The sequence below is a fragment of the Myodes glareolus genome, chromosome 7 (genome assembly GCF_982192425.1).
Source record: "Myodes glareolus chromosome 7, mMyoGla1.1, whole genome shotgun sequence".
In the NCBI taxonomy this organism is placed as follows: domain Eukaryota; kingdom Metazoa; phylum Chordata; class Mammalia; order Rodentia; family Cricetidae; genus Myodes; species Myodes glareolus.
The window spans coordinates 27,568,276-27,594,497 of NC_142032.1; the positions used below are offsets into that span (position 1 = coordinate 27,568,276).

General features: G+C 43.4%; 1 protein-coding gene across 5 annotated transcripts in view; it reads left to right on the forward strand.

Moving 5' to 3' along the window:
- Slc16a12 (solute carrier family 16 member 12) overlaps nucleotides 1-26,222 on the forward strand; it is an 89,984-nt gene that overhangs the window by 23,555 nt on the left and 40,207 nt on the right. Inside the window, exon 3 of one of the 5 annotated variants that reach the window (XM_048438889.3) lies at nucleotides 24,736-24,810. The exons of the other annotated variants lie outside the window; for them this stretch is intronic. The gene's annotated coding sequence lies outside the window, so the exon portion shown is untranslated. The remainder of the gene's footprint in view (nucleotides 1-24,735; nucleotides 24,811-26,222) is intronic. 5 annotated transcript variants of the gene reach the window in all.

A 26,222-nucleotide genomic window follows, 5' to 3' on the forward strand; every position in this document is an offset into this window, starting at 1 on the left:
GGTTCATGTTGCAGTTCAGAATCTGAAAGTCTGGGAGATTTCTGGTGGCCAAACTTGCCTTACTGGTTACAGGGGAAAAAAGGCTGGGAATCTTTTAATTGATGGCAAATCAGGGGTTGGCAATTTGTGTGTGCATGTGCGTGTATGTGAGTGTGTGTGAGTGTGTGTGAGGATTAGTCTTGATTGTCGGCTTACAGTAATTCAGAATCACCAGGGAAACAAATTTCTGGGTGTGTCTGTGAGGTATCATCGAGATTGGGATAATTAAGGTTGGAAGACACACACTCCGCGGAGTCCTGAGCTGAATTCAAGGAGAAAGAGAGGTGAGCACAACAGTCGTGGATCCCTGCTTCCTGACTGAGGATGCAGTGTGACCAGCTGCCTCTCGCTCCTGCTGCTGGCCTTTCCCGCCACAGTGGACTGTATGCTGTGACACTGTAAGCCAAAATGAGTCTGTCGTCCGTTAAGTTGTTGGGTCAGGTATTTTGTCACAGCAGTGGGACAAGCAGCTAATGCAGGTGACAGCAAGAGCTATGGGAGAGGTCCAACCTGAAGTCTAGCCTCTAAGGAGAAGAGAGAACAGGACCAGCTAATAGGATGGGAGGGGTCGGAGCAGTAGGGAAGGGTCTTATGAACTTAAGGGATTTGAAGCTCGAGTATGAGGGGAATTGCATAGTCTGAGAACTATGAAGAGTAGGCTATTCTCATGGGCACAACAGCCCTAGATTTCAGAAGGGTTGTTGTCTCTGACAGTACATTGACAGTGTGGCTTATTAATGCATGGCTGAGATGGGCTGCAGGGAAATCTTGTGGGACACAGTTAAGCTGTGACCTCAGACATATAGTATGGGTGATAAGTAGTCTCTCCGTCATTGGTAGATGGTTCTTGGTAGCCCTCAGGGCTGGTCTGTACTGAAGAACACTGCAATTCAGTTTTGCAACGGTTCTCAGGAAAGATGTGCAGATTAGCTAGCCTCTTGTTGAAGAATAGTTGCGTAGCTTGTGCCTTGAACTCTAGTCTTTGGAGAAGACCTGGATTGGCCACACACCACATTTCCCAGGTAACGTGGGGTGCTTTAGTCAAACATCACTGCTCTAAGAGGAGACCGTGCCTCCTCCTTCCCTACTTCTTTCTCCTGAAGATGTGTATCATGACACGCCCTGGGTAGTGAGGCAGCTGAAGACCGTCCAGCTTCCAGCTGTGCAGCTGTTATGACATGCGGGAGGCAGGGGTCATGGGAGAAGGGCCAGAAGCTTCAGTGTCCCACAGTGTGCTGTCCTCGGCTTCTATAGTTAGCCACGTGGTGGGAAATCAGCAGTATGTGTTCCAGCTGCGCAGCTGGACGTACCGTGGTGTCCCTTTCTGCCCAAGTGGGATTCCGAGAATTGGGTCTGAGCTAAGTATGCACAGCCCGACGTGGGAGGCAGTGCAGCTGACATGGAGGTACAGACGGTGACGCCCGAGGGACACGAACAGAAAGTTTGTCAGGTGGGATGCTTGGGGATGCAGGTAACAGAAATCTGGGCTTGGCCTGGCTTCCATTTCCTCACGTGTTGGGAAACCCAGGAGAAGGTCTGGGCCAGTCATCTGCAGGCTCTTCTCCAAAGCATACTGATTTTATTCTTTCATGTAGCAGAGCTGCCTGCGACAGTGTGAAGGATATTTCTAGTGTGTGTAGGGAGACCATGTCTTCATGTCTCCTCAGCCAAGAAGAAGCTTTCCATGGAAGCTTCAGGAAATATTTTACTCAAGTCCTTGGTATGAATTGGGTCACTATTCCTTAAGAGAATCCATACCTGTAGAACACACACGAGTCCTTAATTTTTCCCCTTTCTGATACAGGGTCATGGTAAGTAGCCCGTGCTGTCTGTGAGCTTATGGTCATCCTTCCTTGATCTCTCAAGTGCTGTGACTAAAGTTATGTGTCATTCCTGGCTACCATAATTCTTGGATAGCCATTCTGAGTGGTTTTAGTTTCTTAAAGCCCACGATAGGGATAAGTTCAGAGACATGAGCATGTGGTTCAGTCAGCCTTGTATATGTGTGTATATCATTGAGTGTATGTATGTATGTATGTATGTGTATATATGAGTGTCTGTTTGCATGTGTTTGTACATGTGTTTTGTGTATGTATGTGTATATACATATGAGTGTGTGTCTGTGTGTATTTGTATGTGTATATTGTATATAAGTGATGTATGTATGTATATAGTAGATGTGTATGAGTATATATGTATATATATATTTATGTATGTGTATTTATGTATGTCTGTGTGAATATATCTGTGAATGCTTTTAAAACACTTGACGCTTTTCTTTGCATTGTTACTTTAATTTCCTCAAATATGAGCTTTTTCCATTCTTTCTGTTTTTGGAATAGAAAGGAAATTCACAAACAATTAAATATTTGTCTGTTTCTTTTTATTAATTTTTAATTTTTTTGAGATGATAGTTTATCATTTGCCATTTCCCCTTCCCTTTCCTCTCTTTCTGTATATACCTAAATATATAAATACAACCTTCTCAGTCCATATAGTGTTACTTGTGTGTGTATGTGTCCTTGGGTATTGGATACCCAGTTGGTGTGCTCTTCTCTGGAGAAGACTGTTTCTGCCATTTGCAGAACTTCTTAGATGGCTGTTTTTCTCTGTCTTGGGCTGAGGGCTTGTGGTTTCCCCGCCCTGCTGTGTGTTTCTCCTCTCTTTGAATTTACAAAGAAGAGTCTCCTGAGTTAGACTTAGTGGCAGAGGAGCCATCAGGGAGGTATGAAGTTTGGAAATAAAGAACAGAGTTGTTTCGTTACTGCACATTGCCTTGCTTTAAGTGCCATAATGATGAAGCATTCATTCCAGGTTTAGTTTATAGTCTTATGGTAGTCTTAAAAGAATAGCTAGGTCAAAGTGCTTACCTTTTTTTTCTTATGTCTAAATGACTAATTGGTCCATGCGTGACTTTAAATGATGAACACCTTGCATTTATAGTATCATTGTTGGACTACGCATTTTCTCTTTCTATAGTGTTTTATATTCCTGGGATCAAAAATATTTCCAGAAAACTTGAGTTGTTCTGATACCATCTAACCTACCCCCATCTCCCTTGTGTTTATAATAAAAATGTTTTGTGTGGTTTTTTTTTTTAAATGGCTCAACTATTTTAGACTTTAAGGAAACAGTCCATATCAACTCCTTCCCATTAATCCTTCAAGTTCTTGGGAGAAGCTAAAATTGAGCATCTTGACTCACCCTTCCTTTACTGTGAGTTCCTTCTGGGGCCCTGGCCTCTGCTCGCAGACCCCCTGGAGGTTTGCCTCACAGACACATCTGCTTTCCATTCATTGCTCTGGCTCTCACGCTGCGGACCCTTGCTATATCCTGAAGCAATTCATGAGTAATTTTATGGGAAACATGGAGTGGGAGAGTCCAAGTTTTGGCTGACACAGTACGTATATGGGATGTTTGTTTTGGAGCTGTGGTGGAGGGGGAAAGACTTTTGTTTGCTTGCCTTGATGTCTCATCGAATCCTTTAAGCAACTCCCGGTGTGCCTCACTAATTCTTCCTACATGCCCACACCAAGAAATGGTGATGGCAAAGCTTTGGAGCAAATGGAAAAATCAGAGAGAGTACCTGTCACTATTCCTATGTAATTCTCTGTGTGTGTGCATGTGTGCATGTATGTGTGTGTGTGTGTGTGTGTGTGTGTGTGTGTGTATGTATGTCTGTCTGTTTATGTGAGCACATTTGTGTATGTGCATGTGTGTGCACATACATGTGAGGTCAGAGGGAAGCCTCCTCTGCTCAGTGCCTCCTGCTTAGGGCTCCTTCTTGTCAATGAGTTCTGCTAAGAAAGCAAGCTGTGTAGTACTAGTTTTATGTCTTTCCTCGATGCTCTCCACCCTTTTTTTTCGAGGCAGGGCCTCTCATGGCCTGGGAATTGCTGGAGTGGCCTAGGTTGGCTGGCCTTTAAGCCTCAGGAGTCCAAGCGTCTCCACCTCCCCACTGAGAGCTTTTTTGTTGCTGTTTGAAAGTGTTGTCTACCTAGACAACCATGAGGCCCCTAAGAGAGACATACATAGATCTAATCTACATTGGAAGTAGAAAAAGACACGATCTCCTGAGTAAATTGGGAGCATGGGGACCGTGGGGGAGAGTTGAAGGGGAGCAGAGAGGAAGGGAGGGGAGCAGAGAGAAATGTAGAGCTCAATAAAAAAATAATAAAATTAAAATAAAAGAAAGTGGGTTCTGGGGACCAAATTATTCTCTCCTGCTCGTAAGGCCAACATTTTACTTACTGAGCTATCATCGCAGCTCCCTAAATAGATTTTTTAAAAAAATCCTAGGTGGGACCACACTGCATATAATGTGACACCTGTTTTAAATACCCAATATGTTAGGTATGTCAATAGAAAGAGAAAAGAATAGGGCCACACCTGCCAGGTAGGAGCACAGTGACATGGACCACAAAGCATGACCAGGACATGGGGCAGCTGGAAAGAGAGTACTGTATTCTGTGACTCTGTGGTGTGTAAGTAGACAATGGAAACTGAGGAGGTCTAAAGTTTCAGGTGCCCAAGAAGGGTTTTCTACAGCAGGGCACTGGTGGGGTCATTATAATTACAAGGCTGGGAGTGTGGACCCAGAAGTCATATACTTCTTTGAGATCCTTTAAGAAAAATGGGGGACACGGAACATGGGTGTCCTTATTTATCTTATTCTTCAATGACTGGGGCTTCTGCTGAGTTGCAGAGGGAGGCCGTATTGATCAGTGTTGAGAGAGGTGGTCGGTATAGACTTGCTGTCTCTGCTACTCCTGCTTTAGTCTTCCATGCCCTGGAAAGTTTTCAGGTTTCTAACATAACTGTGCGTGTTAAGGGCATGGATATTTGTCATGTGGGCTCCCGTGTCAAGAGCTTCATCAGATGTGTATCTGGAGATCATGAATTCTGCCAGACCAAGGACTCAGTTCTTATTGTGGGGGAATTTCTCACTGGAGAGAGGTGAGAGGCCTAGAAATCATATATGCTACAGAAATGCCCTTGGGTTTCCCATGTGCCCCCCATCCCTACAGAAATGCCCTTGGGCTCCCCATGTGCCCCCCATCCCTACAAAAATGCCCTTGGGCTCCCCATGTGTCCCCCCATCCCTACAGAAATGCCCTTGGGTTTCCCATGTGCCCTTCAACCCTAAAGAAATGCCCTTGGGCTCCCCATGTGCCCATCCCTACAGAAATGCCTTTGGGCTCCCCATGTGTCCTCCATCCCTACAGAAATGCCCTTGGGCTCCCCATGTGTCCTCCATCCCTACAGAAATGCCCTTGGGCTCCCCATGTGCCCATCCCTACAGAAATGTCCTTGGGCTCCCCATGTGCCTCCATCCCTTAAAATTGCTGTCAAGCTTCTACTGGGCCAAACACCCAGTCCGGGTCTTTACATATCTCTGAAGCTCAGTGGACACTATTGTGAGCTGTCTCTGGAAACTTCTGTTTAAGTCTTACCCACTGTCAAAAGTCAAAATGGCAACACATTTAGGTGACTTAATTGGCTTTAGATTTAAATGATCTTAATTGGATTCGTTTGTGACTGTAGAATCAGACAGCATCTCATTCTGTAAAATAGAATGTCTGATCAGAAAGGGGCTTAAGAAAGTAGAATCAGAGCAAAGAGTCAATTAGTTGTTTCAAAGTTACCTATTTGTATGTTTGTTTATTTAAATGCAGGATTAAACCCAGGGTCTCTCACAGACCATTCACGTGCTGTACCACTGAGGTCTGGACCAGTCCCTGACTTTTCCCAGGCAATATCTGCATTGTAGTCCAGGCTGAGTCCAAACTCAAGATCCTCCTGCTTCGGTGTTCAAATGTTGGGACTACAAGTATGCACGCCTGGTTCAGAATTACTTAGTTTGTACTTATCAAAGCTGAAGGGATTCCCTTGTGTGAGCTAAAGAGAGAAAGAAAGGAAGGAAAGAAAGAAAATGAAGAAAGAAAAAAAGAAAGAAAGAAAAAAAAAGAAAAGGAGAGGAAAGAAAAAAAAAGCCACACAAACAACTTTGTTTTGTTTACTGATGTGGAATGTAAAGACCAGTGATTCTGCTTTTTTGCTTTGACTGGCTGGGACTGGACTAGGGTTGAGTTAGTTGATCCAGGCCAATGTCTTTCTGCAGTTTTATTTACTGCTTCACAATATGATGATATTTGGAGGGGGCCTTTGGGAAGTGATTCTGTTTAGACAAGGTCATGGAGTGGGAGTGGAGACATGAAATAAGATTAATGGTCTTTTTTCTTTTGTTCTTTTCTCTTCTTTCTTTCTTTCTTTTCTTTTTTTTTGGGGGGGGGAGTGGTTTCAAGACAGGGTTTCTCTGTAGCTTTGGAACCTGTTCTGGAACTCAGTCTGTAGAGTAGGCTGGTTTTGAATTCACAGAGATCCACCTGTCTCTGCTTCCCAAGTGCTGGGATTAAAGGCGTGCTGTTCTTATGAGAGGAGGCAGAAAAATATCTCTTTCCTCTGAACAAGTGCATGGGCTGAGGAGACGTGAGCATGTGGAGACGGCAAGCTGGGATGGGAGCCCTCAGCAGAGCCTCGGTGCTGGTCCCCCCAGTTCAGGCTTCCAACCCCAGAGCGGTGGAGAGGAAGGTCTGCTGTTGAGCACTTCCGGCCAGCCTGAGCACTTCCGGTCAGCCTGAGCAGACAGTGAGAGCTGCCCTCCTTCCCGGTGTGTGTATGTGGGGGAAGGTCCCTCCTGTCTTCTTTGACTTTAGTGATGCCTGCTCTGTGTGTTTTACTTTTCTGGCTAGATTTTCCTCGATTTCCCTACAGCTTTCCCCAAGCCTCCCTTAGAAACAAGATCTGCTGACATCCGGGTCTCCCTCTCCCATGCACCCTGAGGGCACCTTGCTTCTGAAAGTATGCAGGGCCTGGACCAACAGATGCCTCTCTTGGCACTTGCCAGAGGGGAGATTTCAGACTCTGAGGTGCCCTTTAATGGAAATCCTGTTCTTGAGGATTTCAGTGGCCAGTTGTGCCTCAAGCTCCAGGTGTACATACCATGTCTTATTGAAGCAAAATCCCTGGGCCTGGGAGATTTCTAGAGGAAATGGGATGCTGTTAGGGTCTGATAGGGTACCTCAGGCTGTACTGTGTTAGAGCAGAAGGGCAAGGGAAGAAGGAACAGTCAAGAGGCCAAGTGTGTGTGGAGGCCTCATTTTGGAGCAACCTCTCCTGTGATAACTAATGTGGTTTGATAGGCTACAACTCCCATGATATGAAAATTAACCCCTTATGAAGGCAGTGAGTGCTTTACAACCTAATTATCTTCCACCAGGCCCCACATCCTGTAGCCCAGGGTTCCGAGTCCTTAGCACATGAGCCTCATAGAGGCAAGCAACAGCCTCTGAATCCCAGCTCTCTTGGGATCTAGTCCAGTTCAACTACCAGAGTTTCCCGATTATCCACGTGGAAAGACAGATTTGTTCTAATGTACGTCTAAGATCTGTTTGTGTTCCTGCATCCTCTGTTGCTTATTATACAAGAGCACAGGCCGAGTAACCCTCAAGGGGAATAGGTGATTTGGGCTCGTGTTTCTGATCCAGGGTCATGGGGCTGCTTTTGGTTGAAGGCCTTGCTGGCAGATTTCTGAGGCAGTGCGGTTATCTTACGGAGAGAGTCAACATGACAGGGGCATCCTGCTTATCCCCGTAGAAAGCCACCGGCATTCACAAGCCTTCATCAGTGTTCGCAGGCACCCTTTGAACTGAATCCTTTACTGAATCCTAATACCTGCTCCAAGGCTATACCTATGGACACTATAGTCAAAGTAGGTTTCTGCCCCCTTAAGACCTCAAGGAAAGGACTAAGTGTTAATGAGGTTTAGAGGGTACAGATCTTATTCAAATCAGCTTGACTCTGATATTTTTATTATTATTTTTGAAACCATCAAAGGAGGAGGTTACTCAAAAGACTGATTTTAGGACTCCTATTTAGCTCCTGCACCAAGTGCTTTCTTTGGAGTTACTCAGGCTTGTAGCTCATTTGCCTTGATCTGGCCGGCCCGCTGACCAGCAGTCTGTTTCCCTAGAGCTCAGTGTCCCTCTCAGCTTCGTGTTAGGTATTTTGAATGTTACAGGCCTTGTCACACTCACTTAGAAATACTTAAAACTTCTCCTCTTCCACAGTCAGTCTCAAGGTGTACCATCATTTTATAAATGTTTGCTGTTCGGCATTAATCATTATATTTGTTTTTAATTATTAAGATTCACACATGTAAGTGTTTACTATTCTTTAGCAGTGAGGAAAAGCAGTGTTTTCTTTTTTCAGTGTCAGAGTTTGAGAACCTCTGTGAATGACCATAGTGAGTCCAAAGGAAGGCTATTGAAGGTGTAGGGTGGCGTGACAGATCCTGTGTCCTCACATGTCATGTGAATGATTCATGCAGCATCTTTCTCAGAGAGATGCCACAGGCATAAGGTGTCCAGCAATAAGGAAGTTAAATGGTTTGCAACTGTGGAGATGATCAGAATACATTATCAACATGGAAATATATCCACAATATTATATTAAATAAAAAAATTAAGCTTGGAAGAATTGTTGGGTTTGTTTTTTTTAAAAATCAGTGTAAAATACGCATGACAAAATTTCTATTAAACCTCTTTAAGTGGAAAGTTCTGTGGTATAGAATACTAAATAGGAAAAACAAAAACCATTTTCCTCTGTGTTCTACTCTCAGACTTCAACTATAATACCAGATTTCTGGAATTTTCCACTCTAAGGAGTCCTCTAATTCCCTGTACCTGCCTACTGGGTATCTATCTATCCTACAGTTAAACTCAGTTCTGGCTTTACCTAGACATAGTAAGACACCCAAAGAACAAGTACTCAGCCCCACAGATTTCCACTTGTTCAATGCTGCGGTGTGACATGATTCCTAGGGAGATGTGAACAAAATCCTACTCACCCCAGAGAGGAAACCCATAACAAACCAAAGAACAGATACCAACAGAGTCCGCACTGGTGAAGTAGTGAGGTTTTTGGAGGTAGTTAACAGAAATGACTAGGTTGTTGTATCACCAATAGCCCGCACCAGTGTGAGTTAACAGTTCTTAAAAGCTGAAAACCTGGACCAGGTTGAAGTGTCCTTTCTAGGTGGTCAGTTGGTCTGAGCCTCTTCCAGGCAGCTCTGTTGACCTCTGTTTTATTTTCTCAGGCAGCTTGACTGATCTTCTGTTTCTTTCAGGTGACTCCACTGGTCTGAGCCTTTTCTATGCAGCTCAGCTTATCTGAGAGTCTGTCAGCCGTCTTCCCAGTGTATGTACGGGAAGAAGGAGCCTAGTGAATTTGGTCAGTTTTAGGGACTTCCTCAAGACTTTGAGCTATTTGTTTCCTGGTCTTAATAAGGTTCCATGCAGGATGGAATATTTCACCTCCTCTTAGAATATCTTGTTATCTCTCTTCCTTTGCAACATCCGGTCTCTTCAGTTTCCCTCCAAGATGGAAGTTTTGATCTCACAGAAAACTGCTGCGCAAGGAATGCTGATGGCAAGTTCAGCTGTTCATCTACACTCCAGGCCTCTGTGCAAGGCCGGGGGTCCAAAGGTCCTCTCACCTTTGCTCAGAATAGCTCACAGAATTTAGGAATATAGTTTATTTGACTATGTGAGGGTTTTACTCCAAAAGATACATTCAAGTATAAAAACTAGCAGCCAGTTGAAAAACTAGGGTAGGGTGAGGTCAGAACAGGAGCGTCCCCAGGGAGCTTGGGGTTTCACCACTCCACTGGCATGTGGCTGCATTTTTGTGTTTCTTCCCCAGACGCTGTCTCAAGCCTGTCTTTCTAAGATTTTATGGAGGCGTGACTTCTTAGGCATGGTAGATTAAATCATTTGTCCCTGATCATTAAATCACTGTCCAGACATAGTTTCTTTCCAAGGTTAGGGGTGGGATATCAGCACACATTCCAGCCCTCCAATTACGTGGATAATTCATCTGTCACTCAGTTCTATTTGGAGGCCTCTCCAGGAGTCCCCAACCATCAGTCACCTCATTAGCCTGCAAGAAGACACTTAAGGGTTCCAAGATCTTTATGTTTTCTAAAAATGTTACGTGTTTTAGGAGCTGTGAGCCAGGAAACTGGGGCGGTGACCAAGTATAGTTTTCTTATTATGTCAGGAACAGATCCACACTGTTGCTATCCTTATCAACATCCATCTCTAGACCCTTTTTATCTTTTCAAATGGAAACTCCACATATTAGCTCCATTCTCCTCTCTCTACAGTTGTTAGCAACCTCCACTTTACTTCCTGTATGCATGATGCACCACGTCTCTGGACTCCCTGACCCCTTCCCACTGAGCATCCTACTCCACATTTCTGTTCAGTAGCATCTGTCACAATCTCCCTCCTCCTAAAGCTGGGTGCCCTTACATGATGAGTACAGAAGCCATGCTGTATATCCACTCTCCTGTCAGTAGACATTTGGGTTGGGTTGCTTCCACTCTTGGGGGACTATGAATAGAGCGGTGGCGCACATGAGTGTGCACATAACCACTTGAGTGCCCGCTTCTAATTATTGGAGGAAAATTACTGGATTCTCTGGTAACATCTTGAGGAGGAAACATGGCGTGTTCTGGGGGGGCCACATCATTTTACCAGAAAGACACCAGAGTTCCAGTTCCTCTACATCCTTGCCAACACATTATTTTCTTTTGCTTTTGCAATGACCATTGTAGTGTATTCAAAGTTACAATTTTATCCTTTGGAATTATATTTGAACATACATACTTGTGTATAGAGATAAAAAAGTAAGCAAATAAATAAAATCTCTGAAGTATTTCCCACACATAGTGACAATTTGCTAGTGTATTGTGTGTGTGTGTGTGTGTGTGTGTGTGTGAGACACAGCTTATTGTTGTCATTGTCTTTGTCTTTTTACCATACTTTCTCCTTGATCTGCCTTAGACACACACACACACACACACACACACACACACACACACACACACAGAGGCAATGGCAAGTGTTCTGAACTGAAAGTCAAGCTGCTTCCCTTCCGAAGTCGACGGTCATTCCGCTTTGCTTTTGGTGGGGCCCCTATCAGACGGCACAACCTGCATCTGACTTACGCTAGACATTGTGCACATCAAGGCTAGCCTCAGAGACTCCAGTGCTTGGGGATCCGTTGCCATGTGTTCCTCTGAGCAGCGAAGCAGAACCAGGGCTTCCTGGCAGGAGATCCGTGCAAATCAGGTCCCCACACTAGCCTCTGTGCTCCCTTGCACACCTCCACCCCTTCTCTGTCTCTCGCACAAAGTCGTCTCCTTTCCCGTTTGTTCACTTAGCGTGTTTTGTCAGGTCACCTTGGTTGACTGCAAGGGGAAGGGAAGTGTACTTCCTGTCCTGTGAAACTGCATGTTCTGTAATTTTCCGGTAAGCTTTAAAGCCCACAGCTAGTGCTTATCTCAGCTTAAAAAGCAGCCAAGATGTAGCAACTTGAAGGGGAAAAAAAGGTGCAGGAAATATTTTTATGGAACTAATTACTGCCCTAAAAAAAGTCAAGGCTATCATTCTTAATATTATTCGGGTTTTCTTGTAGTCGTTGGGCTCATGTGCAGGCCGAGCAAGTGGATTAGAAGCTTTATATTATTTTTCCTCGCTAGGGAGTTGGATGTACCAGGCATTAGGTACAACTGGTCAAGGGCTATTTTGTTACTAGTTAAAAGACTAGATGAGATTCACCTTTTCAGTCAGCCTTCAATGGCATTTTTTGGAGTGTATGTTTGTTTTTATCCTGTTGTTGATTTATAAATCTGTCTGGCTTTTTCTGAGGACCAAACATATGAAGAGTAGAAAAGAGACTGTTGAGGCTCCCTAACTTGGGCCCTTAAGACTCATGTGACACTCGATGCCTCTGTTCAGATAAGGGAAGAACTGAGAGCTGGCAGCTGACTGCAGGCAGGGAGGGAGTTGAAATGGAAGATCATATTGCTGTGGGGAGTTCCAAATTTATCTTCACTTTTTCATCATTTCCCACCTGAGTAACAGTGCTACTGTCTTTTCCTCCTCAGCATTTCTTCCCTGGGTCCAGAGTTCTCAGGTCAGAGTTCAGGAAAGCACCTGAAGCCTGCAGGGTTTGGCTTTCTGTACCCTTCCCTCTTTGCGTCCAGCTTTCTGACACAGTGGCTTGTCTAGATCCATGACTCTCTTCCCAGGCAGCCTGTTCCTTCCTGCCACAGTCGTCCTGGCTAGAACAGGTCTGAGTGACCCAGATGTGGTGGGAGTCCTGCAAACTCCATTCTTGCCCATCTAACTGTGGATTTTTGCTCACCAATTACAGAGGGTCCTCCAGGTATGAAGATGTTTGACTTCTGTGATGGTTAGTGTTAAATGTCAACTTGACAAATCTAAAATCACCTGGGAGATGGGCCCCTCAACTTGTCTGCAGGAGATTGTCTTGTTGTTTTAAGATGGGAAGACCCATCTACTGTAGGTGGCACCATCCCCTAAGCTGGGAAATTCTAGACTGTATAAGATTAGAGAAAGTGAGCTGAGCACCACCCTGCGTTCATTGCCTTCTGTAGACACAATGTGATGAGGCCCTTTGAGCGCCTGGTGCTTTGACTTCTCCACTGTGATGGATTGTAACTCGGAACTGGGAGCTGAATTAGGCCCTTTCTTCCTTAGGCTGTTTTCATCAGAGTATTTTATCAGAGCAACAGAAAACGAACTAAGACAACTTATGATTATTTTTATACTTGGGAAATAGTGTTAAAGTGATATATATATATATATTTGGTATATATATATATTTGATAGAAACTGTAGTTCAAATTTTGAATTTTAATCCTTTTTATAGGCTGGCAATATTCAGTAAAACACTCTTATGCTGGACAGTGAGTGACAGGGAGACAGAACCACATGATCATGAGTCACATGATCATGAGGGAGAGTAATTCATGCTCCACGGTGTGCTGGGTTCCTGTGTTACCAACACACACAGTGCCCATGTATGTTCACATGAGACATTGGACTCTCGATTATGAGGTAGGCCATGTTGCTAGAATATTTTTACCAGCTGTAGACTAAACAACCCGAGGACAGCTAAAACCTCTGAGTATGAGGTAGTATAGGCTAAACTGTGATGTTTCATAGGTTAGGCATATCAGAGGTATTTTTTGGCTTTTGGTATTCTTCAGTGTCACTTCATCCTCCTCTCCTACCTCCCTTTTCTATATCCTCCTTCCTGTCCTCTTTATCTCTTTTTGCGTGCTAGGAAAGAGTTGAGCCACGGAACTGCCCCTCCAGCCCCTTGACTTAATGATATCTTCAAAATCTGTAGATTTATTAGGATGCATGTAGTCTCATCGTATGTTAAGGAAGATACGTCTGTCTCTTGACCTACCTGGTGCCAAGGTTGACTTCAGGTCACTACCTGGGACCAGTGGTCCATGCCTTTTATTTATGTAAATTTAGGAAGGCACACGGTCATGACCTTACTAGGTTTTGCCTTTTCTCTGCACTTCGAAATGCACAATCATCTCATGCTTCATTTCCTTTGAGCTGAGTCCACACAGGAGGCAAAAAATCTTGAAGAGAGCAGTTTTTTTTTTGCAGACCCATAGGAGCAGGGTGGACATTGCAGAGACCTTGGCTAGTTTGGGTTGGGATTGGAGTAGCCACTGTGGATTGGTGCAACAGACTTATATGAGCTTTCTCTTTGGTCAGGAAGAGTCACTTCTGTTTTTTGCTTTTATTTTAAACTTCTCCAAAGTCAGACAAGCCTGCATTTGCATAATGATGCTAGATAAAACTCATTGGTTTAACAGGACATTTTAAAATAGTTGAAAATAATTCAAAACTGTAGATGCCAGTTGCATAAGAAGTCTTTGGATATGTTCTATAATTCAGTAGGATTTGTCATATGTGAAGGAAGTGTTCCTTATTTCCTTTAATGCCCGTGGAGTAAGTTTCTTCCTTCTGGAGTTTACCATCAGCAGTCTGAAGAGTAACGGTAAATAAATTCACGAATGAGACAAACCATACTTGTGTGTTGATGTGAGTGAAAGCTTTATTTAATCCAGGGACACTAAGGGCTGGGGACAAGGGTGCCATAGAACTGTGAGGAGTTTCAGAAAGACACTTAAATTGTTTGTTTTTTCAATTTATTAGCATTATTACTGTTCTCGTTGCGTGTGTTTGTGAGCATGACGTATGTATGACGTGTGTGTGTGCGTACCACACCTCAAATGTGGAAGTCAGAGGACAGTGTTAAGTTGGGAGCTTAGGCCCCAGCCCCTTGCATCTATCCTAGCCCCCTGGCTCTGAGAGTTAACACTCTGGACTCCAAACCCAGCAGGCCAGGTCCTGACCCCTCCCTGGGGCGAGGTCAGAACCACTCCCACAGACTATTTAAGTGAACTCCCAAAAGCGGAACACGTGGTCTCTTTTCTTTCCTCCCGGTGTTCACCCGAGAGTGTAGAACTCCCATTAAACCTGGATATCTGTTAATTTGGCTTGTTTTGATTTGGCTTGATTGGGATTTTTGCGTTGGCTGAGAGCTCGCGTTAGGAAAATATTTCTAACAGACAGTTTTGTGGAGTCAGTTCTCTGTTTCGATCCTTAGCTGGATTCTGAGAATCAAACTCAGGTCACCAGGCTTGTGAGGCAGTCTCCTTTGCCCACTGAGTCACCTCAGTGGCCCAGAAAGGAACGTGTGAACAGTGACCTGAGTGACACTAAGCTCTGTGAAGACAGGGCGAAGGCACTACAAGCAGGGAAGAGCAAATATGAGAGAGAGAGCCCGAGGCAGAAGTGAGGTTGGCATTTTCTGAGACCGGAATGAATGTCTGGAAAGCTGTCTCACTGAGATGAGATAGGAGGCGAGGTGATGTTTGAGCACCTGAAGGCAATCAGGTTCTTCAAGGTACTCCGAGCATATATCAAGGTTAGGTGCTCTTCTCAGGGCAAGGAAGAAGTACTTCAAACTTTAAGCAGTGAGGTAGCATCCAGCAAATAGTGCTGCTTTCTCTGTAACTCTGTAACTTAGTCACCATATCTATCCTGAGAATGCTGTACAGAAACTAGTCAGTCGCAGTATCTCTGTGAAGAATTGAGGGAAGAGTTTCTCTGTGCGAATTCCAACACTGGTGGTATTTGCAGGGATACTGCTTGGTCACCCACAGAGTCCTAACATCCATGTGACCTTGGGTGAGCGGCAGACGTGTGTGTACGTGCGTGTGTGTGTGTATGTATATGTGTGTGTATGTGTGTGTGTATGTGTGTGTGCGTGCATGTGTGTGTGTGCGCATGTGTGCCTGCCTGTTTCCCCATCTCTGCAATGACTCTTATTTGAGTGTCTGATGTTTAAGGGCACTGGAAGTTTCACGGACTTTGTCACACGCTTCTCACACATGTGCCCTGGTGGCATTTGTGTGCTCGTTTTGCTTGGCATGGTGGAGATCATGTGGAATGCCAGTCTTTGACTTTTGCGGACACTGACAGTTTTCAAAGATAATTGCATGAAGTTTCACCTCTACCAATGGCTTATGAAAGTCCCTCTTGCCTTCACATCGTTCCTAATGTTTGCTATTGCTACTCTTCAAGATAACTGCTTATCAGTCTGGTATGTCTGTTGGCGGGGCTATTCTATTGTGAGCATGTGCATTTAATTAATAGGCCATCTTTTAAGGAGATTTAAAAAAATATTTATATTTAAAATCTTTATTCTTTGAGACTTTGATACACATGTACAATGAAATATCACCACTAGCCATCCCCTCAACTCTTCCTGGATCCTTCCCAGCACATCTGTCTCCCAACTTCATGCTCCCTCCCACCATAGCCACCTCTTCCTCCTCCTCTTCCTTCTTCTTTTTAACAACCCATTGAGTCCAATTAATGTTGCCCTTGTGTATGGGTGTGGAGCATCCACTGGAGCACGGGAAGCTTACCGGTAACCACAGCCCCAAAGAAGAAAGAAGCTCCCTTCCCCTAGCAGCGTTCAATGAGAACTCCACCTTGGCAAGGGTGGGGCCTTACGAGCTGCTCCTCCATCTGTGCTGGAAGTTTGGTTGGCTTTCTATTTGTTCAGGTAAGAGCAATAATAGCCCGGACACGTCAGGAAGATGGCATTCCAAAGCCCTTCTCCGCATTCTCGACCTCATGCTTCCTCTCTTCTTTTCCTCAGTGCTCTCTGAGTGTTGGGGTGGGGGTGTTGATAAAGATGTTCTGGAGGGTTGAGTACTCGGCGGTCACTTATCCTCAGCATGTCGACCGGCTAGTAGATGCAGGGTTCCCATAAACTCCCTCTGGTCACCTGCACTTGAATAACACTGTACATTAGTGTGATGAGTTTGTTATGATTTGATGAATCAATAATGATTGACTATTAACTACAGCAGGTAGTCTCAACACAGTTTGTTTACAATAGGGTATAAATTTCTCTGTATTGCATTGTATTGTATTGTATTGTGCTATACTGTACTATACTGTACTGTACTGTATTGTATTATATTGTATTGTGTTCTTTTATTTCAGAGACAGGGCCTGTCTAAAGCATCCAGGCTGAACTGAACTTGCTAACCATGCTTCTTTCGTCTCCTAATGCTGTGATTACATTCACACTACAGTGCATATACCTTCCTATGTTTGTAACTTGTGTTTCTGTGATAACAAATGAGGTCTTATCATGAAGCCTTGACGTAGTTAACCTTTTTATGTGATTCCTTGGTTTCCATTGGTGTGGCTGTCTGCATGAGACCTTAGCTGCTTATTGGTTATTTTTCCTATGTTCTTGGTGGAAGCCCTTTGTTGGTTACATACAATTGGAGATACATCCTCTCACTCTGTCTTTCCTTTGTCAAGTTCCCGACATCCTTCAAGACCTGGGAGTGTAGCTCAGTCGATGGAGTTCTTGTCTAGCCTGCAGAAAACCTTGGGTTTGGTCCACAGTCATAAGAGCATGGTGGTGCATGCCTTTAAGGACTACATTTGCTAGGTGGAGTCAGGAAGATCATAAGTTCCAGGGCATCCTTAGCTCCACAACAAGTTTGAGGCCAGCCTGAGATATATGTTTCAAAAAAACATGTTCTTTGATGAACATAGTTATTGACTTCAATATAGTCAGATGTAATACTTGCTTCCTTTGCTTTATGATTCCTGTCTTAAAATTCTTCCCAATCCTTTTAACCACTAGAGATTCAGGAATCTACTATCCCCATGGGAAGATTTCCAAGAGTCCTATTAGGTCCCTAAATCTGTAAATACTGCCCAACTCTATACTTTATATTTCTCCTCTATACATGTAAGTTTAATTTATAAATGAGACAAATAAGAGGTTAACAATACAAACCAATTTAATGAAATGGAAGAAACCTAGTGATATGCGATGATTAAAAGCTACACGAATGTGGTCTTTCTACATTGTCCCAGAGTAGGTGACATGTAGGGGAATGACCCGTTCTGGGTGGGGACAAGGATGAACAGTGTGGACTTCTATCATAATCCTCAGAAATGGCAACTTAAAACTTAGGAAATACATATTAGTGGGTTTGTTTGTTTGTTGTTTGTTTTTCAAGACAGGACTTCTCTATGTCGCAGTCCTGGCTGTTCTGAAACTTGCTCTGTAGTCTAGGCTGGCCTCCAATATACAGAGATAAGTCTGTCTCTGCCTCCCGAGTGCTGAGGTTAAAGGCGTGTGCCACCACTGCCTGGCTATTTCTAGGATTTTCTGTTAATGCTTTTGGACCATCATTGATACAGACAACTAAGATTGCTAAAAACAAAATCATGGTTAATCAGCATCATTGCATTGTGTTTGCCATGCTTTTGCTTTATATATTTAGTTGATTTTGGTTAATGGTGTGAAATAGGGGGCTGTGGGTCTTTATATTAATTTTATTGAACCTGAGCTGTAGGATAGAGTTTTATTATATTTCTTCTCATCATTGATTTCCTCCTTGTTCTTGTGAATTTTATTCCTTGGAGGTTGAGTTTCCCAAATTAATCTATGAATTTTTTATTCTTTATAATATCACACATATCTTTGTTCTCTTGAGTATTTTGTGGGATTTTTTTTTCAAGCTTGTCTTATAATTCTACCAAATTCCACATTTCCATTATCATATTTTAAATTCCAAAGGTTCTTCTTTACTTTTCAAATGTTTTTCTTTAAAGTTTTATTTTCATTTTGTCTGTGTGTAATAAGTATATGTACAAGTGTGTGAGTATGTGTGCATGCGTGTGTGTGTGCCTGTGTGTGTGAGGTCAGAGGATAGCATTAGCTAGTCAGTTCTCTCTTACCACTAAGTGTTCAGACTCATGGGGCACGTGATCCTCACTGCTAAGCCATCTGGCTGGTCTAATGTCTCTTTCTTTGTAGGTTTCTATTCTAGTCTCATTTATGTTCCATCCATTTGTCTCCTTGGATTTATTTTTAATTTCTATTTAGATTTATTTATTATGCACATATACCCACATATACAGGTGCCTGGTGCCCATGAAGGTCAGAAGAGCATATAGGATTCCTAGGAACTGGAGTTATGGATGGTTGAAACCATAGCGTAAGTGCTGGGAACTGAACCCAGATCCTCTGTAAGAGCAACAACTGCCCTTAGCCACCAAGCCATCATTCCACCACATCCCTGCATTTATTAATACAGGAGGTTTTAAAGGTTTTCTTTCATGTGCTTGCTTCCCTTTTCATGCTCTGCGTTATGTTAGTTTCTCTGAGTTCTCTTCTTTCATGATTCATCTCTCTATTTTTACATTAATGATTAATGTAATTCTTAAGGATGTGAGTACTTAAACTCAATTATTTGATGATCTATGGCTGTCTGCTCATCTCAGAGTGACACACTGACATGCTCGTTAGAAGGCAAGGGGTTGGCAGATTTTGTTGAGTAAGCAGTGACTGCTCACAGCTCCTGGAGAATGCTACCAAATGTCAGGATCTTATCTCTCAGCATGGTCCATGTCACCACATGTATTTGGGTCTTGATTCGTAGCTGCACCTCTGGCTGGAGTCACACATGGCCAGGTTTAGGGATGGGGGACCTTACAATTCAGTGTGATAACCGATTTGCTTTGGTCTGTCTAATGTCATCTTTTCCAACTCACCCAGCTGTCTGCTCCTTCCAAAGATATTTTGCGGCATTTCCACAGAATAAACACACTCAGCATCAGTCTTCTTTCAGAAGGGAAAGTTAATTATCAAGGGAAAAGGGCTGGGACCTTTAGGACTTCCCACTCTTTTTATTTTTAGCCCATTCCAAACGCAGTATACCATAGAAATTCTCTGTTTTTCCATTATTGACTTTTTTGTGGAGTCTGAAAATTGAGTCACTTTTACCGCATCTCATCGCCTCCTATCTGCTGCTCTTTGAGTGTTTGTTCAAAAAGAGATAGAAATGGGTCTAGGCATGATGGCCGATACCTGGAAATCCCAACACCCAGGCTTCCAGGCAGGAGAATCTGGAGGTCAAAGTGAGCCTCAGCTAACAGAAAACTCAAAGCTTAAAGTTTGTGGGTGGGGGTGTGTTAAAGTGCATTTGTTTAGATCCCTGACACAGAAGAGCAACTCTGTGGGATGGCTGTCAGGAGCTGGCAGTGAGGTAGCTCAGTTTGCTTTCTCAATCTTAGTGGTCCCTGTTTTGTTAAGTCAGATAACATCTGTTCACTCACTTTGCAGCTTCCAAAATCTGTTTGACAGCTCTTGTTTGCCAACGCCTTCCCTCCTGTTCTCTTTCTGCTGTGGCTTAGGCCCTTTTCAGGTTTTTATTATCAGGGGTGCATTAGGAGGAAGCAGTCTTGGGTGTGTTCACTCTGTAGGACCCATCACAGCTCACGCACTAATTCCCTGTTAATGGCAACTTAGTTCAGTGCTTTCCAGTGTCAGGTCATGCTGATGGACTTCTGCACAATCTTCAGAGTGTTTGTGGGGTGGGGGAGGGTCACTATGGCAAATTCCTAAATGTGAAAGCACTGGGTTGGAAGTCCATTGCTTCTGATAAGCAGTAACAAATAACCTTAAAAACAAAACAATTAATACTTGTATCAACAGTATGTGTGAGACAAGGCGTCTCTTTATTAATAACGGGCTTCATGTCCTTTGGGTTGCTGGAGCACTGGATCGAGTTGTTTAACTTAACACATTTCTTAGATTTAGTAATCCTGGTAGACTTTCAAATTGAAAACCCCCAAACTCAATACTAAACATTACTATTTTTGTAGTTCTGAAAGAAAAGTGTGTGATAATGCACTAGTTTTCTTGTCCAACCAAAATGGAGCTGGGACAGTGGTTCGAGTCTGCTTTACTTTGCTGTGCAGTTTGACGGGTTAATCTCAGGTTGTATTGGAAGCTTTGGCATTGCAGAGATTGATGGTATTGTTACTGTTATCGCTGCTTTGACAACATCACTTCATGTGTCTCCTGTGTGTTCATCTTCACTCCGTTTCTGACGTGACTGCTGACTTGTCCGGTTATTTGAATGAGCAAAAAAAAAAAAGGGGGATCAAATGCGTTTATTTAGGCCTATGAAGCACTGGAAAGATAATGTCTTAGTTAGCTTTCTCATTGCTGGGATAAACACACTATCACCAAAAGGGACTTAGGGAGGAAAAGCTGTTGCTTTTTTTTCCCCATCTTACATGATGGGAATTTAGGGCGGGAACCTGAAAGCAGGAACCAAAGAAGCAAAGCCTATCCAAGAATGTTGCTCACTGGCTGGCTTTATATGGCTTGCTTAGTCAGCTTTCTTATGCTACCCAGGACCACCTGCCCAAGGGTGACACCACGCAGAGTGATCTGGGCCCTTCCATGGCGATCACTAATCAAGAAAATGTCCCTGCTTCCCTGCTGAGACTAAAGAGAAGTTTCTCTGTGCCCAGTTAGAAGTAGCAATTAATTCTTAAAGGTTCCTTTTCCCATCCGATTGTCCTGTAGGCCAGTCTGTGGTACATTTTCTTGATTTTGCTTTTACTGTTTAGAGGATGAACTACTCTTAGGACACTCACATTCCTGCAGGTCTGGTTTCCAGCTTTGCATCTTGTTGCATCTTGTTGCATCTTTTGAGACCTTCTTGGTGTTCACCTGTGTGACTCTGTTTAGGCTCCTCCTTTTCCTGCTTGCTGATAACCTGTGCTTGTTGGGGCCTCCTCACCTTCCTCACCCCAATTTGTTTTCTTTCCGCTCATTGTTCTCCATCTTTCTCTCTGCATCTCTCCATATACCTTCTCAGCCATGTGTATTTACAGATGACGTGACTTCTGACGGAATCGTTCCTCTTGCCGTCTGAGCTCACCTCCCCTAGGGCTGTCTCAGGCATCTTTGGGTGGAGATAACATCGACTCATTACCAGTGTTAGGCGGAAGGGAAGTTCTATGGAATGGTTCACATACACTAAGAACAAGGGGCTTTAAGTATTTCAGGGAACCTAAGGCAGGAGGATCTGGCAGACATGAGCAAATGAACTCAGGACCCAGGGAGGTGCTGGCACCAACATGAGGGATTTCCCCATCTCTTCCTCTGTTTAATGTATGATTTTGTGTTCTGGGTCTAGTTCAGTTTTGTGTTCTGGGTCTAGTTCAGTTTTATAATCATGTCACTCTTGACATTTGGGGCCATATAGTTCTTTTTACTTATTTTTCCAGGAATGTTGTGCATGTCCTGTGCATTGTAGGAGGTCTCCAGCATTTTTGGCTTCTGTCTACTAGATACCAAGATATCTCCTAACTGGTATTTGAAATGCAAAAGTCGTTTCCATTTAAATGAATTTTTGTCTTCTGCAGTGTGCTCCTGCTGAGCCGTTAGGCTTCTGTTTTCCTGTGTGTAAACATATTGTGCTTGTCGGGGTTTCTTTTCTCTGACTCGTATTTGACTCCGACCCATACCCCAATGATCACAACCAAGTTTATCTCTACATTTTCCCAAATATTCTCTGAGACCCAAATTACCCCTGCTTGGGAACTATTGCTGTTTATCTTTTTAGTTTCTTGTTCCAGCAGGACGTGGCTCTCCAGCATCTCTGAGCGCTAACCTGATTCAGTCCTGGTCGGATGAAGACGGCTATGGAGGTGCCGATCACGAAGCAAATCACATTGGCTGGTCCTCTTTCCTGGGACAGGGATCATTTTACATTTCCCTTGAAATTCAGTTTGTTTTCTGTTCAGGCGTAAAATATTTCTAACTGATGTGGAAAAAATTTCTAAAAATATTTTATTCTAGTTTTTGCTTTTGTTTCCTTAAAACAGGCTCTCGCTGTAGTCCTGGCTAGCCTAGGAATTGTTATGTAGATCAGGCTGTCCTGAGTTCACAAAGCTCTCTGCCTCCTGAGTGCTGGAATTAAAGTGTGCACCACCACGCCAGGTCCTAAATCTTTTGTGAAAAGCTTTCTTAAACAGCTTGTTGTATTTACATGGAGCCTTCGTTACTCGTGAAGACGGCAAAGCAGGGGCTGAGGGCGAAGGATTTGGAGTTCAGGGTGACTGTGCCAGCTGCCAGCTGGTGACTTAGACTGTTTGGAGTCTGTCCCAGTTTTTACATCTTCAAAATGACGGTAGTGATAAAAGCAGCCTAGGATTGAGACGTGGGTCCCCCTTATCGGCTGTTCCAGGGCGTGACTTTACATACACTAGCTAACTTACCCAGTTCTCACATTTGTGAATTTAAATGTCTGGGAACCCCTGGGGCTAGGTATTTAGTTATCGCTTGAGGAGCAGGATTTTTATTACGCAGCAGTTCTCTGTAGTGAGGTAACAAACCACTCCACAGTAAAACATAAGAATGCTCTACCAGGAGGAAGTAGATAAGATTTCTAAATACTTCAGGTCTTACACATTGCCAGATGTGAAAAAAATTGCTTACAAAAGTTTTTGGAGTTTTACAGTTGCCTGTGTAGCTTCGTTTAGTAGGTGAGAAAAATAGGTTCCGAGGGGATTAGACACTTAATCAAGAGTGCGCTATTAAAAATTCACAAGTTGAGGTTTAAAGGCAGGGATTTGGGTGTCCCAGAATTTTGTTCTTAGCTACAGTGTCACAGAGGGTTCTTGTGAGGTCTAAAAGAGCCAGCTTGTATAAAAACACACACGTATAAAGACAGGACAGGGCAGGTGGTGAGTTCGTTTAAGCACTAATGCCTAGCGCATTTTCTGCTTTTGAGAATGACTGTGATTTATTGTGTCCCGGTTAACAGTGCAGTGATTTACTGACTTCATTAAGCCAGAGCTTCCTGTCCTCTTTAGGGCAGGCTGACCTCAAAACTCATCATTATCCTAAGCCACATTGCAGTAAGCATGTGGCCATGAATGCCCACTTTAGGTTACAGTCAGCAGGAACTGTACAAACTTCTCCCTCCATAAGCTGAAAGCATTTATCACTGGCTGCATGCTTGTGTCTCCTGAAAGCCATATGCTAAGGCCATAAGCCTCAATATGATTTTATTTGCTGATGGTGCCTGCAAGGAAGTCATTATGGTTAAATGAGGTCTTAAGGGTGGCTCCTGGTATAATGGAATTAGTTTCCTTATGTCTCAGTTTGTTTTTTATTGCCGAAAACACAGTGTCTAAGACACAGCAAATGCCCTGGTTTCATTTGTATCCATGTGACAAATGCTCCAACTAAAGCCAAAGTAGGGGTTCAAAGGGCTTATTTGGTTTACAATTCCACGTTCATCACTTTGTCAAAGTCAAGGCAGACCCTCAAGCAGCTAGAAGGATTACATTCACAGTTGAGCGCAAAGAGAGAATAAACACACCATTGCTTACACTCGCTAGCTTTCTCCTCTTTTAAACCATCAGGATCCCCTGCCTAGGGAATGGTGCTGCCCACTATGAGCTCGGTCTTCCTACATCAATTAACACTCAAAAATACCCTCCACAGATAAACCTACAGGCCAACTTCATCTAGATAATTCCTAAGCAAGACTGTCTTCCCAGGTGATTCTTGGTTGTGTCAAGTTGACAATTAACACTACCAGCACAGGAAGCTATAAAGAAATGAGATTTATTTTGGTTTATGCTTCTGGTCCGAGATGGAGGAGCTGCATTTTAATGACGGCCTTCTTGTTTGTTGAGTCCTGAGGCAGCGCAAGACAGCACATAGTGAGAAACTGAAAGCAGAAGAAAGACCTAACTAAATTGGCTTTATAGAAAACACATTCCAGAAGTAACCCATGTCGATATCAAGCCATTAATGATGGCATTACTGGGTGGATCCATTCCTATAGACAAAGCCCTAATTGCTTCTCAAACTGGCCCCATTTTTTTTAATAGCTCATAATGGGGATTAAATTTCAGCATGGGTTGCCAAAGAAAAAAACTATGTTCAAACCATAGCACTCTGGAAGAAGAGATCCTGAGGAGCTTAAGTCTCTCCTCTTTCCCATGCATATGCTCCAAGGGATTCCAGGTGAAGAAGGTACAGTCTCTAATCCAGAACGAGAGCTCTTACCAGGAGCTGGATTTTCTGGAACTTTAGTCATGGACATCTGCATTTCAGAATTGGAAGAAAATAAGTTTCGGTTGCTTCCGGCCTCCAGTATGTGGTATTTTTAGGCAGCATGGGCAGACTAATGTAGAGCAGTGTCACACCTGGAGCTCAGCTTGTCAGTCTGCCTGATATGCCCAGAGATGTTTCCTTCTAGGAAGAATGGGTTCAAGCTGTTAAAATTTCTGGGTCTTTTTTTCCTCCTTTCTTTTTGACTTGGTCTTCTCTACTTTTAGATTCTTAAGTAGGGCTTCTCATTCTTGGTTACAGATTGGACTGTGATGTCTCACATTGTGACAAGTTGATCATCCATCTCTAAGTGGAGGCCGGAACCCATAAAACCAAGTATGTTAGCATGGAATCTTGCAGAAAAGTCCGTGGGCAGTAGTCACAGAAATGTACCTGAGAAGAAAGAGTATTCAATCGACAGCATTGACCATAGCCATTTGCCAGCTTTTGTTGAGCTATTTTAATTGGTATCAATTTTGAGGAATGATAAACTAAATAAATAAACTAAATCTGCCTAGTTTGGTGGCCTTTTCTAGATGCAGAGTTAAGGGCTAAAGTCATGAGAGATTAGAGCCTGAACTATTCTCTTCAGCATTGCAGATGGTTATTTGCCATAAGTCATGACTCTCCTCAGATTATCTTATTTAAAGGCTCGAGGCCTCTTGTAGCACTTGGAAGAGGCAGAAGGATTGCTGCCCGTTCAAGGCCAAAAACAAAAGGGAGATATAATCTGAGCCTTTACCTCTTTACATCTCACAAACATTAACTTGTTCTTATCTCCTAACCCTCCGTGGGACTATTTTTCCCTCATGGGCATTTTCTGAAGAAGTTCATCAGAGAAACCAAAGGAATTTCTTTATGGGAGTCTAGAATGCTAAGGGAACATAGCATTCTCATTCTGTGATAGGCAGCTGCTCTCCAGTGGACTTGCCCTCTGTGTTATTTACTCTTCAAATATTGCATCATTTTCTAGGAGGAAAACAGTTTGGAAGATTCTAGTCACAGACCAGACTGGGATAAACCTTTTATTTTATCTGTAGCAGTACACAATGACTATCTATGCATATCCCCTGCCAATTAGGTCATAGTAAATCACAAGCCAATTTTTAGAAATTTGAATTTGCATTTATTACTGTGTGTGCGAAGAAGGAGGGAGGCTCATGTGTGCCATGGCATGCATGTGGAAGCAGAAGACAGCTCATGGGACTTGGTCCTTTGTGTTATCAGGGATTAAATGCAAGTAGTCATTTAATGGCAAGCACCATTTACCTACTGAGTCATCTACCGGTGGCCTGTTTATTCTTATGACTGTTGTTTTAGAAAGAGTCTTGCTTTCAGGTGTGGGCTTAAAGATCATTCTGTGACTGAGGCTTGCCTTGAACTCTTAGCAATCCACCTGCCTCAGCTCTTAAGTGCTAAGATTATATCTGTGAGCTACAATACAGGCTTACTTTACTATTTTAATCTTTGTAATTTTTGTAAGGTATGCACTTTTTTTTATTTAAACTTTTTATTCATTTTTCATTCCAACCATTGTTCTCCCTTCTTCTCCTCCTCCCTCTCTCCCCATACTCCCCCCCCCCAGCACAGTCCCCTTCCACTCCTCAGAAAGGGTAAGGGCTCCCATAGGGAGTCAACAAAGTCTGGCACATTAAGCTGAGGCAGGACCAAGCCCCTCTCCCCTGCCTCAAGGTTGAGCAAGGCATCCTACCATAAGGAATGGATTCCAAAAAGCCAGCTTATGCATC